Source organism: Pelodiscus sinensis, chromosome 2 (genome assembly GCF_052426305.1).
Source record: "Pelodiscus sinensis isolate ZL-2025 chromosome 2, ASM5242630v1, whole genome shotgun sequence".
Classification (NCBI taxonomy): domain Eukaryota; kingdom Metazoa; phylum Chordata; order Testudines; family Trionychidae; genus Pelodiscus; species Pelodiscus sinensis.
Window position 1 is genome coordinate 910,278 of NC_143053.1, and position 11,668 is coordinate 921,945.

At 70.1% G+C, this 11,668-nt stretch overlaps 1 protein-coding gene across 1 annotated transcript in view; it reads right to left on the reverse strand.

The window, feature by feature from the left end:
- Positions 1-11,668, reverse strand: part of EPPK1 (epiplakin 1) — a 45,060-nt gene extending 33,392 nt beyond the window's left edge. The window contains exon 1 of the mRNA XM_089775916.1: positions 11,519-11,668. The gene's annotated coding sequence lies outside the window, so the exon portion shown is untranslated. The remainder of the gene's footprint in view (positions 1-11,518) is intronic.

Sequence of the window (11,668 nt, forward strand, 5' to 3'; positions counted from 1 at the left end):
TGCCCTGTGCTGCTCTGCAGTGACTGTGTGGGTGTGTGCCTCAGTTTCCCTGGGCGCTGCAGCACTGTCTGCATGAGGAGGGGGGCTGGGCATGACTCACTGGGGAGGTATGTCCAGTCTTTCAGGGCCTGAGGCCCAGGTGACAGTAGGGAAGCAGGACAAAGTGGGGGGGGGGCTGCCTGGGGGCTGGGAGCAGTGGCTGGGACTGGGAGTTAGGTTTTGCTGCTGGCTGGGGGAGAGGGGAGCTGAGCTGGCCTGGGGGGCTGGGAAGGGGCCCAGAGCTGGGGTTCTGGAGCCCCCTTTCTCCAGGCTGGGCTGGGCTGGCTGCTCCTCGCTCCTGTAACAACCAGTCTGAGCCACGCCGTGTCCCTGGAACCCAATAAACCTTCTCTTCTACCTGCCGCCTGAGAATCCCCGCAGGTTGCGGCTGTGGGTGCAGGGCCCGTGACTCCCCCACACTGGGACCCCAGCCACCCACCCGGACAGCCTGTGAGATCCACCCCATGAGGAGTCTGCAGCCGGCACTGGGAGCCCAGGGGCAGGACAGGCTGCTGGGGGTAGGTGCCCTGGGCAGTGTGTGGCAGGAGCCCAGTGTCACAGCACCTCCTTCTGGCGGGGGCACAGCCCCTCCCTGTGCCCCTGGGGGCCTCGTTCCCAGCTGGCTGTTTTTCCACACCCCTCCCCCCACCCTCATCCAAAGGGCCCTCTCCTGGATCAGCCCCTGCAGCACCCCCAGAACCATCTCCCCTTGGCCGCCAGCTGGCCTGGCCTGGGCTGCAATGTGGCAGTGCCCGGATGCCTCTGCCTGCCCTGGGGGGGAGGCTCCCACAGTGTGGAGAGGCGGGGAGCCTGCAGCAGGACATGCCAGCTCCCCGGGCAGGATGCAGGGGGTCCCCAGGCCGAGAGGGACGACCGAGTCCACCTCTCCAGCAGCTGGGGAAAAGCAATGGCCCCTTGTGCTTCTGCCAAGGCCCATGGCACAGCCAGTGCCACCCTCCCGCCTCTGAGCCCAGGCGCCATGGGGCAGGTGCAGCCTAACTCATCTGTGCAGGGCCAGCCCCACTGCTGGGGGCCAGCACCCAGCCTGTGCCCCACAGAGATCTCCCTTCCCTGGCTGGCAAAGTGCAGCTCGTAGGGGGCTGGGAGCCAGGACGCTTGGTCCTGTCCTGGCCTTGGCAGGGTTGTGGGGACTAGTAGTTAGAGTGGGGAGCGGCGGGGTTTCAGGCTGTGTCACTGTGTGTCCGGGCACATCCTTTGTCCCTGGCAGGCTAAGGAGAGCCACGGGATGCGGGGCAGTGGCTGTGCTTGCACAGGGCTGTGGTCCAGCTCTGCGTCTGAGGCCAGTGCCCTCTTGCTGCCAGTGCGCAGGGCCCAGCTGTGTGAGCAGCCCCGGGGGCAAACACGCCTCCCCTGAGTGGTGCTGCTATGTTAGTGTGAGCCCCTCACCCAGGGGTGCCAGCAGAGGTGGGACAGAGCTGGGCAGAGAGGGGGCATCCCACTGGGCTCCCTCTGCCTTATGGGCATGGCCTCTGCCAGGCCCAGGCTGCAGGGCCTGCTAGGTCTGGGCATGCACCCCCCCCCCCCCCAGTTGCCAGGCTGGCTGCACTGGGAGAGCACAGGGACCAGCGCCTTTGCTAGCTGCTGCTGCCCAGGCAGCAGGTCAAGCTATGAGCCCTTCTAGCTGGGGTGAGCTCACAGCAGGGGACGCTAGAGGGTAGGGTGGGGGCGCTGGCTGGGGGGAGCTCCCAGAAGGAGGCGCTGGGGGGCAGGGCGGGGCGCTGATTGGAGGAAGCTCCCAGCAGGGGGCGCTAGAGGGAAGGGCGGAGCGCTGGCTGGCGGGAGCTCCCAGCAGAGGGTGCGGGGGGGCAGGGCGGGGCAGTGGCTGGCGGTAGCCTCCTACAGGGGGCGCTGGAGGGCAGGGCAGGGGCGCTGGTTGGGGGGAGCTCCCAGCAGGTGCTGCTGGAGGGCAGTGCAGGGCGCTGGCTGGGGGGAGCTCCCAGAAGGAGGCGCTGGGGGGCAGGGCGGGGCGCTGATTGGAGGAAGCTCCCAGCAGGGGGCGCTAGAGGGAAGGGCGGAGCGCTGGCTGGCGGGAGCTCCCAGCAGAGGGTGCTGGGGGGCAGGGCGGGGCAGTGGCTGGCGGTAGCCTCCTACAGGGGGCGCTGGAGGGCAGGGCAGGGGCGCTGGTTGGGGGGAGCTCCCAGCAGGTGCTGCTGGAGGGCAGGGCGGGGCGCTGGCTGGGGGAAGTTCCCAGCAGGGGGCGCTGGAGGGCAGAGCGGGGCGCTGATTTGGGGGAGCTCCCAGAAGGGGGAGCTGGAGGGCAAGGTGGGGCACTGGCTGGGGGGCAGGCTGGGGGGAGCTCCCAGCAGGTGGTGCTGGAGGGCAAAGCGGGTGCGCTGGCTGGGGGGAGCTCCCAGCAGGGGGCGCTGGAGGGCAGTGCAGGGTGCTGGTTGGGGGGAGCTCCCAGCAGGTGGTGCTGGAGGGCAGTGCAGGGTGCTGGTTGGGGGGAGCTCCCAGCAGGGGGCGCTGGAAGGCAGGGCGGGGGCGCTGGTTGGGGGGAGCTCCCAGCAGGGGGCACTAGAGGGAAGGGCGGGAGCGCTGGTTGGGGGGAGCTCCCAGCAGGGGGCGCTGGAGGGCAGAGCGGGGCGCTGATTGGGGGGAGCTCCCAGAAGGGCCCGCTGAGGGGCACGGCGGGGCACTGTCTGGTGGGAGCTCCCAGCAGGGGGAGCTGGAGGGCAGAGTGGGGTACTGGCTGCCGGGAGCTCCCAGCAGGAGGCGCTGGGGGGCAGGGCGGGATGCTGGCTGGGAGGAGCTCCCAGCAGGGAGCACTAGAGGGAAGGGCGGGGCGCTTGCTGGCAGGAGCTCCCAGCAGAGGGTGCTGGGGGGCAGGGCGGGGCGCTGGCTGGCGGGAGCTCCCAGCAGGGGGCGATAGAGGGAAGGGCAGGGCGCTGGCTGGCGGGAGCTCCCAGCAGGGGGCCCTGGGGAGCAGGGCGGGGCGATGGCTGGCTGGAGCTCCAAGCAGGGGCCACTGGGGGGCAGGGCGGGGTGCTGGCTTGCAGGAGCTCCCAGCAGGGGGCGATAGAGGGAAGGGCGGGGCGCTTGCTGGCGGGAGCTCCCAGCAGGGGGTCCTGGGGAGCAGGGCGGGGTGCTGGCTGGCTGGAGCTCCCAGCAGGGGGCGCTGGGGGGCACGGCGGGGCGCTGGCTAGCGGGAGCTCCCAGCAGGGGGCGCTGGGGGGCACGGCGGGGCGCTGGCTGGCGGGAGCTCCCAGCAGGGGGTGCTGGGGGGCACGGCGGGGCGCTGGCTGGCGGGAGCTCCCAGCAGGCAGCGCTGGGGGGCAGGTTGGGGCGCTGTCTGGCGGGAGCTCTGAGCAGGGGGCGATAGAGGGAAGGGCGGGGTGCTTGCTGGCAGGAGCTCCCAGAGGGGCGCTGGGTGGGAGGGCGGGGTGCTGGCTGGTGGGAGCTCCCAGCAGGAGGCGCTAGAGCGAAGGGCGGGGCGCTGGCTGGCGGGAGCTCCCAGGAGTGGGCCCTGGGGAGCAGGGCAGGGCGCTGGCTGGCTGGAGCTCCCAGCAGGGGGGGCTGGGGGGCAGGGCGGGGCGCTGGCTTTTGGGAGCTCCCAGCAGGGGGCGCTGGGGGGCAGGGCGGGGCGATGGCTGGCTGGAGCTCCAAGCAGGGGCCGCTGGGGGGCAGGGCGGGGTGCTGGCTGGCGGGAGTTCCTAGTAGGGGATGCTGGGGGGCAGGGCGGGGCGCTGGCTTGCAGGAGCTCCCAGCAGGGGGCGATAGAGGGAAGGGCGGGGCGCTTGCTGGCGGGAGCTCCCAGCAGGGGGTCCTAGGGAGCAGGGCGGGGTGCTGGCTGGCTGGAGCTCCCAGCAGGGGGCGCTGGGGGGCAGGGCTCCTAGCAGGGGGCTCTGGGGGGCAGGGCGGGGCGCTGGCTGGCAGGAGCTCCCAGCAGGGGGCGCTGGGGGGCACGGCGGGGCACTGGCTAGCGGGAGCTCCCAGCAGGGGGCGCTGGGGGGCACGGCGGGGCGCTGGCTGGCGGGAGCTCCCAGCAGGGGGCGCTAGAGGGAATGGCGGGGCGCTGGCTGGCGGGAGCTCCCAGCAGGCAGCGCTGGGGGGCAGGTTGGGGCGCTGTCTGGCGGGAGCTCTGAGCAGGGGGCGATAGAGGGAAGGGCGGGGTACTTGCTGGCAGGAGCTCCCAGAGGGGGCGCTGGGGGAGAGGGCGGGGTGCTGGCTGGTGGGAGCTCCCAGCAGGAGGCGCTAGAGCGAAGGGCGGGGCGCTGGCTGGCGGGAGCTCCCAGGAGTGGGCCCTGGGGAGCAGGGCAGGGCGCTGGCTGGCTGGAGCTCCCAGCAGGGAGGGCTGGGGGGCAGGGCGGGGCGCTGGCTTTTGGGAGCTCCCAGCAGGGGGCGCTGGGGGGCAGGGCGGGGCGCTGGCTTTTGGGAGCTCCCAGCAGGGGGCGATAGAGGGAAGGGCGGGGAGGGTGCTGGCGGGAGCTCCCAGCAGGGGGCGCTGGGGGGCAGGGCGGGGCACTGGCTGGCGGGAGCTCCCAGCAGGCGGCGCTGGGGGGCAGGGCGGGGCGCTGGCTGGCGGGAGCTCCCAGCAGGGGGGGATAGAGGGAAGGGCGGGGCGCTTGCTGGCGGGAGCTCCCAGCAGGGGACACCGGGGGGCAGGGCGGGGCGCTGGCTGGTGGGAGCTCCCAGCAGGGGGCGCTGGGGGGCAGGGCGGGGCACTGGATGGCGGGAGCTCCCAGCAGGGGACACCGGGGGGCAGGGCGGGGCGCTGGCTGGCGGGAGCTCCCAGCAGGGGGAGCTGGGGGCAGTGCAGGGTGCTGGTTGGGGGGAGCTCCCAGCAGGTGGTGCTGGAGGGCAGTGCAGGGTGCTGGTTGGGGGGAGCTCCCAGCAGGGGGAGCTGGAGGGCAGAGTGGGGTACTGTCTGGCGGGAGCTCCCAGCAGGAGGCGCTGGGGGGCAGGGCGGGATGCTGGCAAAGAGGAGCTCCCAGCAGGGAGCACTAGAGGGAAGGGCAGGGCGCTGGCTGGCGGGAGCTCCAAGCAGGGGGTGCTGGGGGACAGGGCGTAGCGCTGGCTAGCGGGAGCTCCCAGCAGGGGGTGCTGGTGGCAGGGCGGGGCGCTGGCTGGCAGGAGCTCCAAGCAGGGGGCACTAGACGGAAGGGCAGGGCGCTGGCTGGCAGGAGCTCCCAGCAGGGGGCACTAGAGGGAAGGGCGGGGCGCTGGCTGGCAGGAGCTCCCAGCAGGGGGCGCTGGGGGGCACGGCGGGGCGCTGGCTAGCGGGAGCTCCCAGCAGGGGGCGCTGGGGGGCACAGCGGGGCGCTGGCTGGCGGGAGCTCCCAGCAGGGGGCGCTAGAGGGAATGGCGGGGCGCTGGCTGGCGGGAGCTCCCAGCAGGCAGCGCTGGGGGGCAGGTTGGGGCGCTGTCTGGCGGGAGCTCCGAGCAGGGGGCGATAGAGGGAAGGGCGGGGCGATTGCTGGCAGGAGCTCCCAGAGGGGGCGCTGGGGGGGAGGGCGGGGTGCTGGCTGGTGGGAGCTCCCAGCAGGAGGCGCTAGAGCGAAGGGCGGGGCGCTGGCTGGCGGGAGCTCCCAGGAGTGGGCCCTGGGGAGCAGGGCAGGGCGCTGGCTGGCTGGAGCTCCCAGCAGGGGGGACTGGGGGGCAGGGCGGGGCGCTGGCTTTTGGGAGCTCCCAGCAGGGGACGCTGGGGGGCAGGGCGGGGCGCTGGCTTTTGGGAGCTCCCAGCAGGGGGCGATAGAGGGAAGGGTGGGGAGGGTGCTGGCGGGAGCTCCCAGCAGGGGGCGCTGGGCGGCAGGGCGGTGCACTGGCTGGCGGGAGCTCCCAGCAGGGGCCGCTGGGGGGCAGGGCGGGGCGCTGGCTGGCGGGAGCTCCCAGCAGGAGGTGCTGGGGGGCAGGGCGGGGCGCTGGCTTTTGGGAGCTCCCAGCAGGGAGCGATAGAGGGAAGGGCGGGGCGCTTGCTGGCGGGAGCTCCCAGCAGGGGGCGCTGGGGGGCAGGGCGGGGCGCTGGCTGGCGGGAGCTCCCAGCAGGAGGCGCTGGGGGGCAGGGCTGGGCACTGGCTTGAGGGAGCTCCCAGCAAGGGGCGCTGGGGGGCAGGGCGGGGCGCTGGCTGGCGGGAGCTCCCAGCAGGGGGCGCTGGGCGGCAGGGCGGGGCACTGGCTAGCGGGAGCTCCCAGCAGGGGGCTTTGCGCGGCAGGGCGGTGCACTGGCTGGCGGGAGCTCCCAGCAGGGGCCGCTGGGGGGCAGGGCGGGGCGCTGGCTGGCGGGAGCTCCCAGCAGGAGGTGCTGGGGGGCAGGGCGGGGCGCTGGCTTTTGGGGGCTCCCAGCAGGGAGCGATAGAGGGAAGGGCGGGGCGCTTGCTGGCGGGAGCTCCCAGCAGGGGGCGCTGGGGGGCAGGGCGGGGCGCTGGCTGGCGGGAGCTCCCAGCAGGAGGCGCTGGGGGGCAGGGCTGGGCACTGGCTGGCGGGAGCTCCCAGCAAGGGGCGCTGGGGGGCAGGGCGAGGCGCTGGCTGGCGGGAGCTCTCAGCAGGGGGCGCTGGGGGGCAGGGCGGGGCGCTGGCTGGCGGGAGCTCTCAGCAGGGGGCGCTGGGCGGCAGGGCGGGGTACTGGCTGGCGGGAGCTCCCAGCAGCGGGCGCTGGGCGGCAGGGCGGGGCGCTGGGGGGCAGGGCGGGGCTTTGGCGGGCGGGAGCTCCCAGCAGGAGGCGCTGGGGGGCAGGGCGGGGCGCTGGGGGGCAGGGCGGGGCGCTGGCTGGCGGGAGCTCCCAGCAGGGGGCGCTGGGGGGCAGGGCGGGGCGCTGGCTGGCGGGAGCTCCCAGCAGGGGGCGATAGAGGGAAGGGCGGGGCGCTGGCTGGCGGGAGCTCCCAGCAGGGGGCGATAGAGGGAAGGGCGGGGCGCTGGCTGGCTGGAGCTCCCAGCAGGGGGCGCTGGGGGGCAGGGCGGGGCGCTGGCTGGCGGGAGCTCCCAGCAGGGGGCGCTGGGGGGCAGGGCGGGGCGCTGGCTGGCGGGAGCTCCCAGCAGGGGGCGATAGAGGGAAGGGCGGGGCGCTGGCTGGTGGGAGCTCCCAGCAGGGGGCCCTGGGGAGCAGGGCGGGGCGCTGGCTGGCTGGAGCACCCAGCAGGGGGCGCTGGGGGGCAGGGCGGGGCGCTGGCTGGCGGGAGCTCCAAGCAGGGGGCGATAGAGGGAAGGGCGGGGCGCTGGGGGGCTTGGCGGGGCGCTGGCTGGCGGGAGCTCTCAGCAGGCGGCGCTGGGGGGCAGAGCGGGGCGCTGGGGGGCAGGGCGGGGCACTGGCTGGCGGGAGCTCTGTGCAGGGGGCGCTGGCGGGCAGGGCGGGGCGCTGGGGGGCAGGGCGGGGCGCTGGGGGGCGGGAGCTCCCAGTAGGGGGCGATAGAGGGAAGGGCGGGGCGCTTGCTGGCAGTAGCTCCCAGCAGGGGGCGCTGGGGGGTAGGGCGGGGCGCTGGCTGGCGGGAGCTCCCAGCAGGGGCGCTGGGGGGCAGGGCGGGGCGCTGGGGGGCAGGGCGGGGCGTTGGCTGGCGGGAGCTCCCAGCAGGGGCGCTGGGGGGCAGGGCGGGGCACTGGGGGGCAGGGGGGGGCTCTGGCTGGCCCGAGTTCCCAGCTACTCCAGCCCAGCCTCTGGGCAGAGGGCCCTGGCTGTGGAGTTTTCCCAGCTGGGTGCAGCGGGGCGGGGCAGTGGCTGGGCCCAGGCCTGTCGGAGCAGGCTGCTGCTCGGGAGCAGGAGGGAGACGCTGGCCAGGGGGTGTTTCACAGCCTGCGTTCCATGGAAACTTTTCGTACCTTTCCTGGGAAGGGAGTGAAATTCTTGGCGGGCGATCAAAGGCTGTTTGCGCCTGCCGCTCCTCTGGGTGCAGGGTTCAGGGCAGAGCTCTGCCTGCTCCCAGGAGGGGGCTGGTTTGTGTCAGCCCCAGATCAGCCGGCCCTTTGGCTGATCTGCTCCGGCCACTGCCCCAGCTCCGGACACCTCCCCCGGCACCTGGGGCTCCGCCCTGGGCAGCCCTGCGGGGAGGAGACGGGATGTGGGGGGAGCTCAGTGAAGAGGCCGATGCTGGGTGAAGCCTCGTGCCCCATCTGTCTCAGGCTAATGCTCTGGCCTGCTCCCCCAAGGACAGTGTGGGGTCCCTCAGGGATGGGGGCACGCCAGAGTCCGGAGTAGGTGGGACACTCCCAGTAGGGAACATGGGAAAGGCCCCTCAGCTGGATCATCCCATGTGCCTCACCTGTAATAAACCTTTAGATGCTAGAGGACGGGCCCAGCATGATCTCGTGGGGAAGATCCAGCGTGGGAACTGACCAGGGATCTGGGGCTGGTTCCTTGGGACCCGGAGAACCCGTCCGGGTAGGTGGGACTGGGTTCTAGAACCCCCCCGTCAGGCCCGGGGCTGGGGGGGCACAGGGAGAGCTGGGGTGTCCAAGGGGGTTTGCTCGTGAGGTTCCTGCTGGGACTGGCAGCTGGAGCGCTCGGTGGGGCTGGTCTGTGGCCCGTTTGGAAGGTCTCCAGTCGGGGGCTGTAAAGAGCCCTGGTTTGAGCAATTCGCACTGAGCGGATGCCCCGAGCGGTGCCCAGACCCGGCCCGGTCTATCACAGTGGGTGGGCAGGGGAGGGGGGGCAGCTGATGGCCAGGGCTGGTCCCTGCCGGGGGAGGGGGGGAAGAGCTTATGGCCATGGCATACACCTGCTCACTAGTGGATGTGCAGATCTGTGCCACCAGGTGCCAGCCATGTCCCTCGCCCGCGGGCATTGGCCCAACTGGGCCGCGTCTGCGCTAGAGGAGAGCGGGACAAGTCGGACTCAGGGACGGGAGCGCGCCCTGCAGGGGGCACTGGACCTGCCCAGACTCTCCGGCCCGGGTGTCCAAGCAGCCCTTCCTCACGGGACCCCCGCCCGCTGCAGAGGGAGAGGCTGGCCTGTTCATTTACACTTCAGCACAACTGGCTTAGGCTTGGCTAAAGATTAACTCTGAGCAGCCAGCAGCCGGGCCGGGCACGGACATTCTGCTGTGAGAGACGCTTTCCAGTCAGTCCCATTAGTACATTAAGGCTACGTCCAGACTGGCAGGATTTTCCGCAAATGCTTTTCACGGAAAAGTTTTTCCATTAAAAGCATTTGCGGAAAAGAGCATCTAGATTGGCACGGACGCTTTGGCACAAAAGCAGAAAAGCGTCCGTGCTAATCTAGACGCGCTTTTGCGCAAAAAAGCCCCGGTTGCCATTTTCGCCATTGGGGCTTTTTCGCAGAAAACAGCACTGAGCTGTCTACACTGGCCCTCTTGTGCAAATGATTTGCGCAGGAGGGCTTTTGCCCGAACGGGAGCAGCACGGTATTTCCGCAAGAAGCGCTGATTTCTTACAGTAGGAAGTCAACGTTCTTGCGGAAATTCAAGCGGCCAGTGTAGACAGCTGGCAAGTTTTTCTGCAAAAGCAGCTGATTTTGCAGAAAAACTTGCCAGTCTAGACACAGCCTAAGTGTGAGGGATCCTGGCACATGCCCCCCATTCAAACCTCCACACCTGTGCATCCTGGCATGGCTGCACCTACATGCCTGCCTGCATACACTTACACTCTCATGGGTGTGTGCACACACCCGTCAGGCTCACTCCTGTGCATACACACACTGAGGAGGCTCACACACACCCTACTGCTTGCACACACTGGTGAGGTTCACACCCCGTGCATGCATACCCCAGTGAGGTTCACACACATGCCTGTTGATGCACACACTGGTGAGGCTCTCACACACCCTACTGCATGCACACACTGGTGAGGCTCACACACACCCTACTGCTTGCACACACTGGTGAGGTTCACACCCTGTGCATGCATACCCCAGTGAGGTTCACACACATGCCTGTTGATGCACACACTGGTGAGGCTCACACACACCCTACTGCATGCACACACTGGTGAGGTTCATATTCCCTGTGCATGCATACCCCGGTGAGGTTCACATACATGCCTGTTGATGCACACACTGGTGAGGCTCACACACACGCTACTGCATGCACACACTGGTGAGGTTCATATTCCCTGTGCATGCATACCCCGGTGTGGTTCACATACATGCCTGTTGATGCACACACTGGTGAGGCTCACACACACGCTACTGCTTGCACACACTGGTGAGGTTCATACTCCCTGTGCATGCATACCCCGGAGAGGTTCACATACATGCCTGTTGATGCACACACTGGTGAGGCTCACACACACGCTACTGCATGCACACACTGGTGAGGTTCATACTCCCTGTGCATGCATACCCCGGTGAGGTTCACATACATGCCTGTTGATGCACACACTGGTGAGGTTCATACTCCCTGTGCATGCATACCCCGGTGAGGTTCACATACATGCCTGTTGATGCACACACTGGTGAGGCTCACACACACGCTACTGCTTGCACACACTGGTGAGGTTCATACTCCCTGTGCATGCATACCCCGGTGAGGTTCACATACATGCCTGTTGATGCACACACTGGTGAGGCTCACACACACCCTACTGCATGCACACACTGGTGAGGTTCATATTCCCTGTGCATGCATACCCCGGTGAGGTTCACATACATGCCTGTTGATGCACACACTGGTGAGGCGCACACACACGCTACTGCTTGCACACACTGGTGAGGTTCATACTCCCTGTGCATGCATACCCCGGTGAGGTTCACATACATGCCTGTTGATGCACACACTGGTGAGGCGCACACACACGCTACTGCTTGCACACACTGGTGAGGTTCATACTCCCTGTGCATGCATACCCCGGTGAGGTTCACATACATGCCTGTTGATGCACACACTGGTGAGGCGCACACACACACACCTGTGCATACATATGTGGGTGAGGTTCGCACACGCACACACATGCACTAGCCAGGTGCATACACATGGTCTGAAAGTTCAAGCAATGCAGGGCCCCAATACAAGGGGCACAGCGGGAACTTGGCCTTTCCGGGGGGTGGAGGCAGCCGGCCGCATGCCTGGGAGCTGCTGTTCCCAGGGCAGGGGCATAGCCGGCCTCCAGCAGGTGAACCCTGTGCACGCGCGGCCAGCGCCCTCGGGCTCCGCCTGCCTCTCCCGCCTGACCCAGCAGCAGGTCCGTGGGGCTGCCCCGCTGGCGGGGGCCTGGCTCCTGGGGCCGGTGGGCCCGTGCGAGAGGCACAAGCCGCAGCTGCCGGCTCTGCCCGCGGCCAAAGTCCGCTGCCTGGCGGGACATCGGCGAGGAGGTTTTCTCCAGCGATCGCCTGGGAGCAGCTGCGCGGGGCAGGCGGCGGGGGCCGGCGCGGGCGAGCCCCCTTCATCCCGGCCGGGGGCCGAGCCCCGCTCCCCAGACCCCCGGGCTTTGCGGGAAACCCCCCGCCCGAGGAGCAGCTGAAGTGCCGCTGGGACACGAGGACTCGGGGCCCGGGAGCCAGGCGCCCTGAGCGTGTTCCTGGCCTGGCTCCGCGGGCTGCCCCAGCGCCGCCCACCCCCCTTGCCCGGCTCCGTCCTACCTGGCTGGGCGCAGGGAGCCTCCCCGACCGTCCTGCTGCGGCTGCGGCTGCGGCTGGGCCAGGCGGGGCCCCACTGGCGCCTGCTTTAAACCCTTCCCCACCCCACCCTGGGGATGACACAGCAGCCCAGCCCCTTGCTGGCAGGGCCCC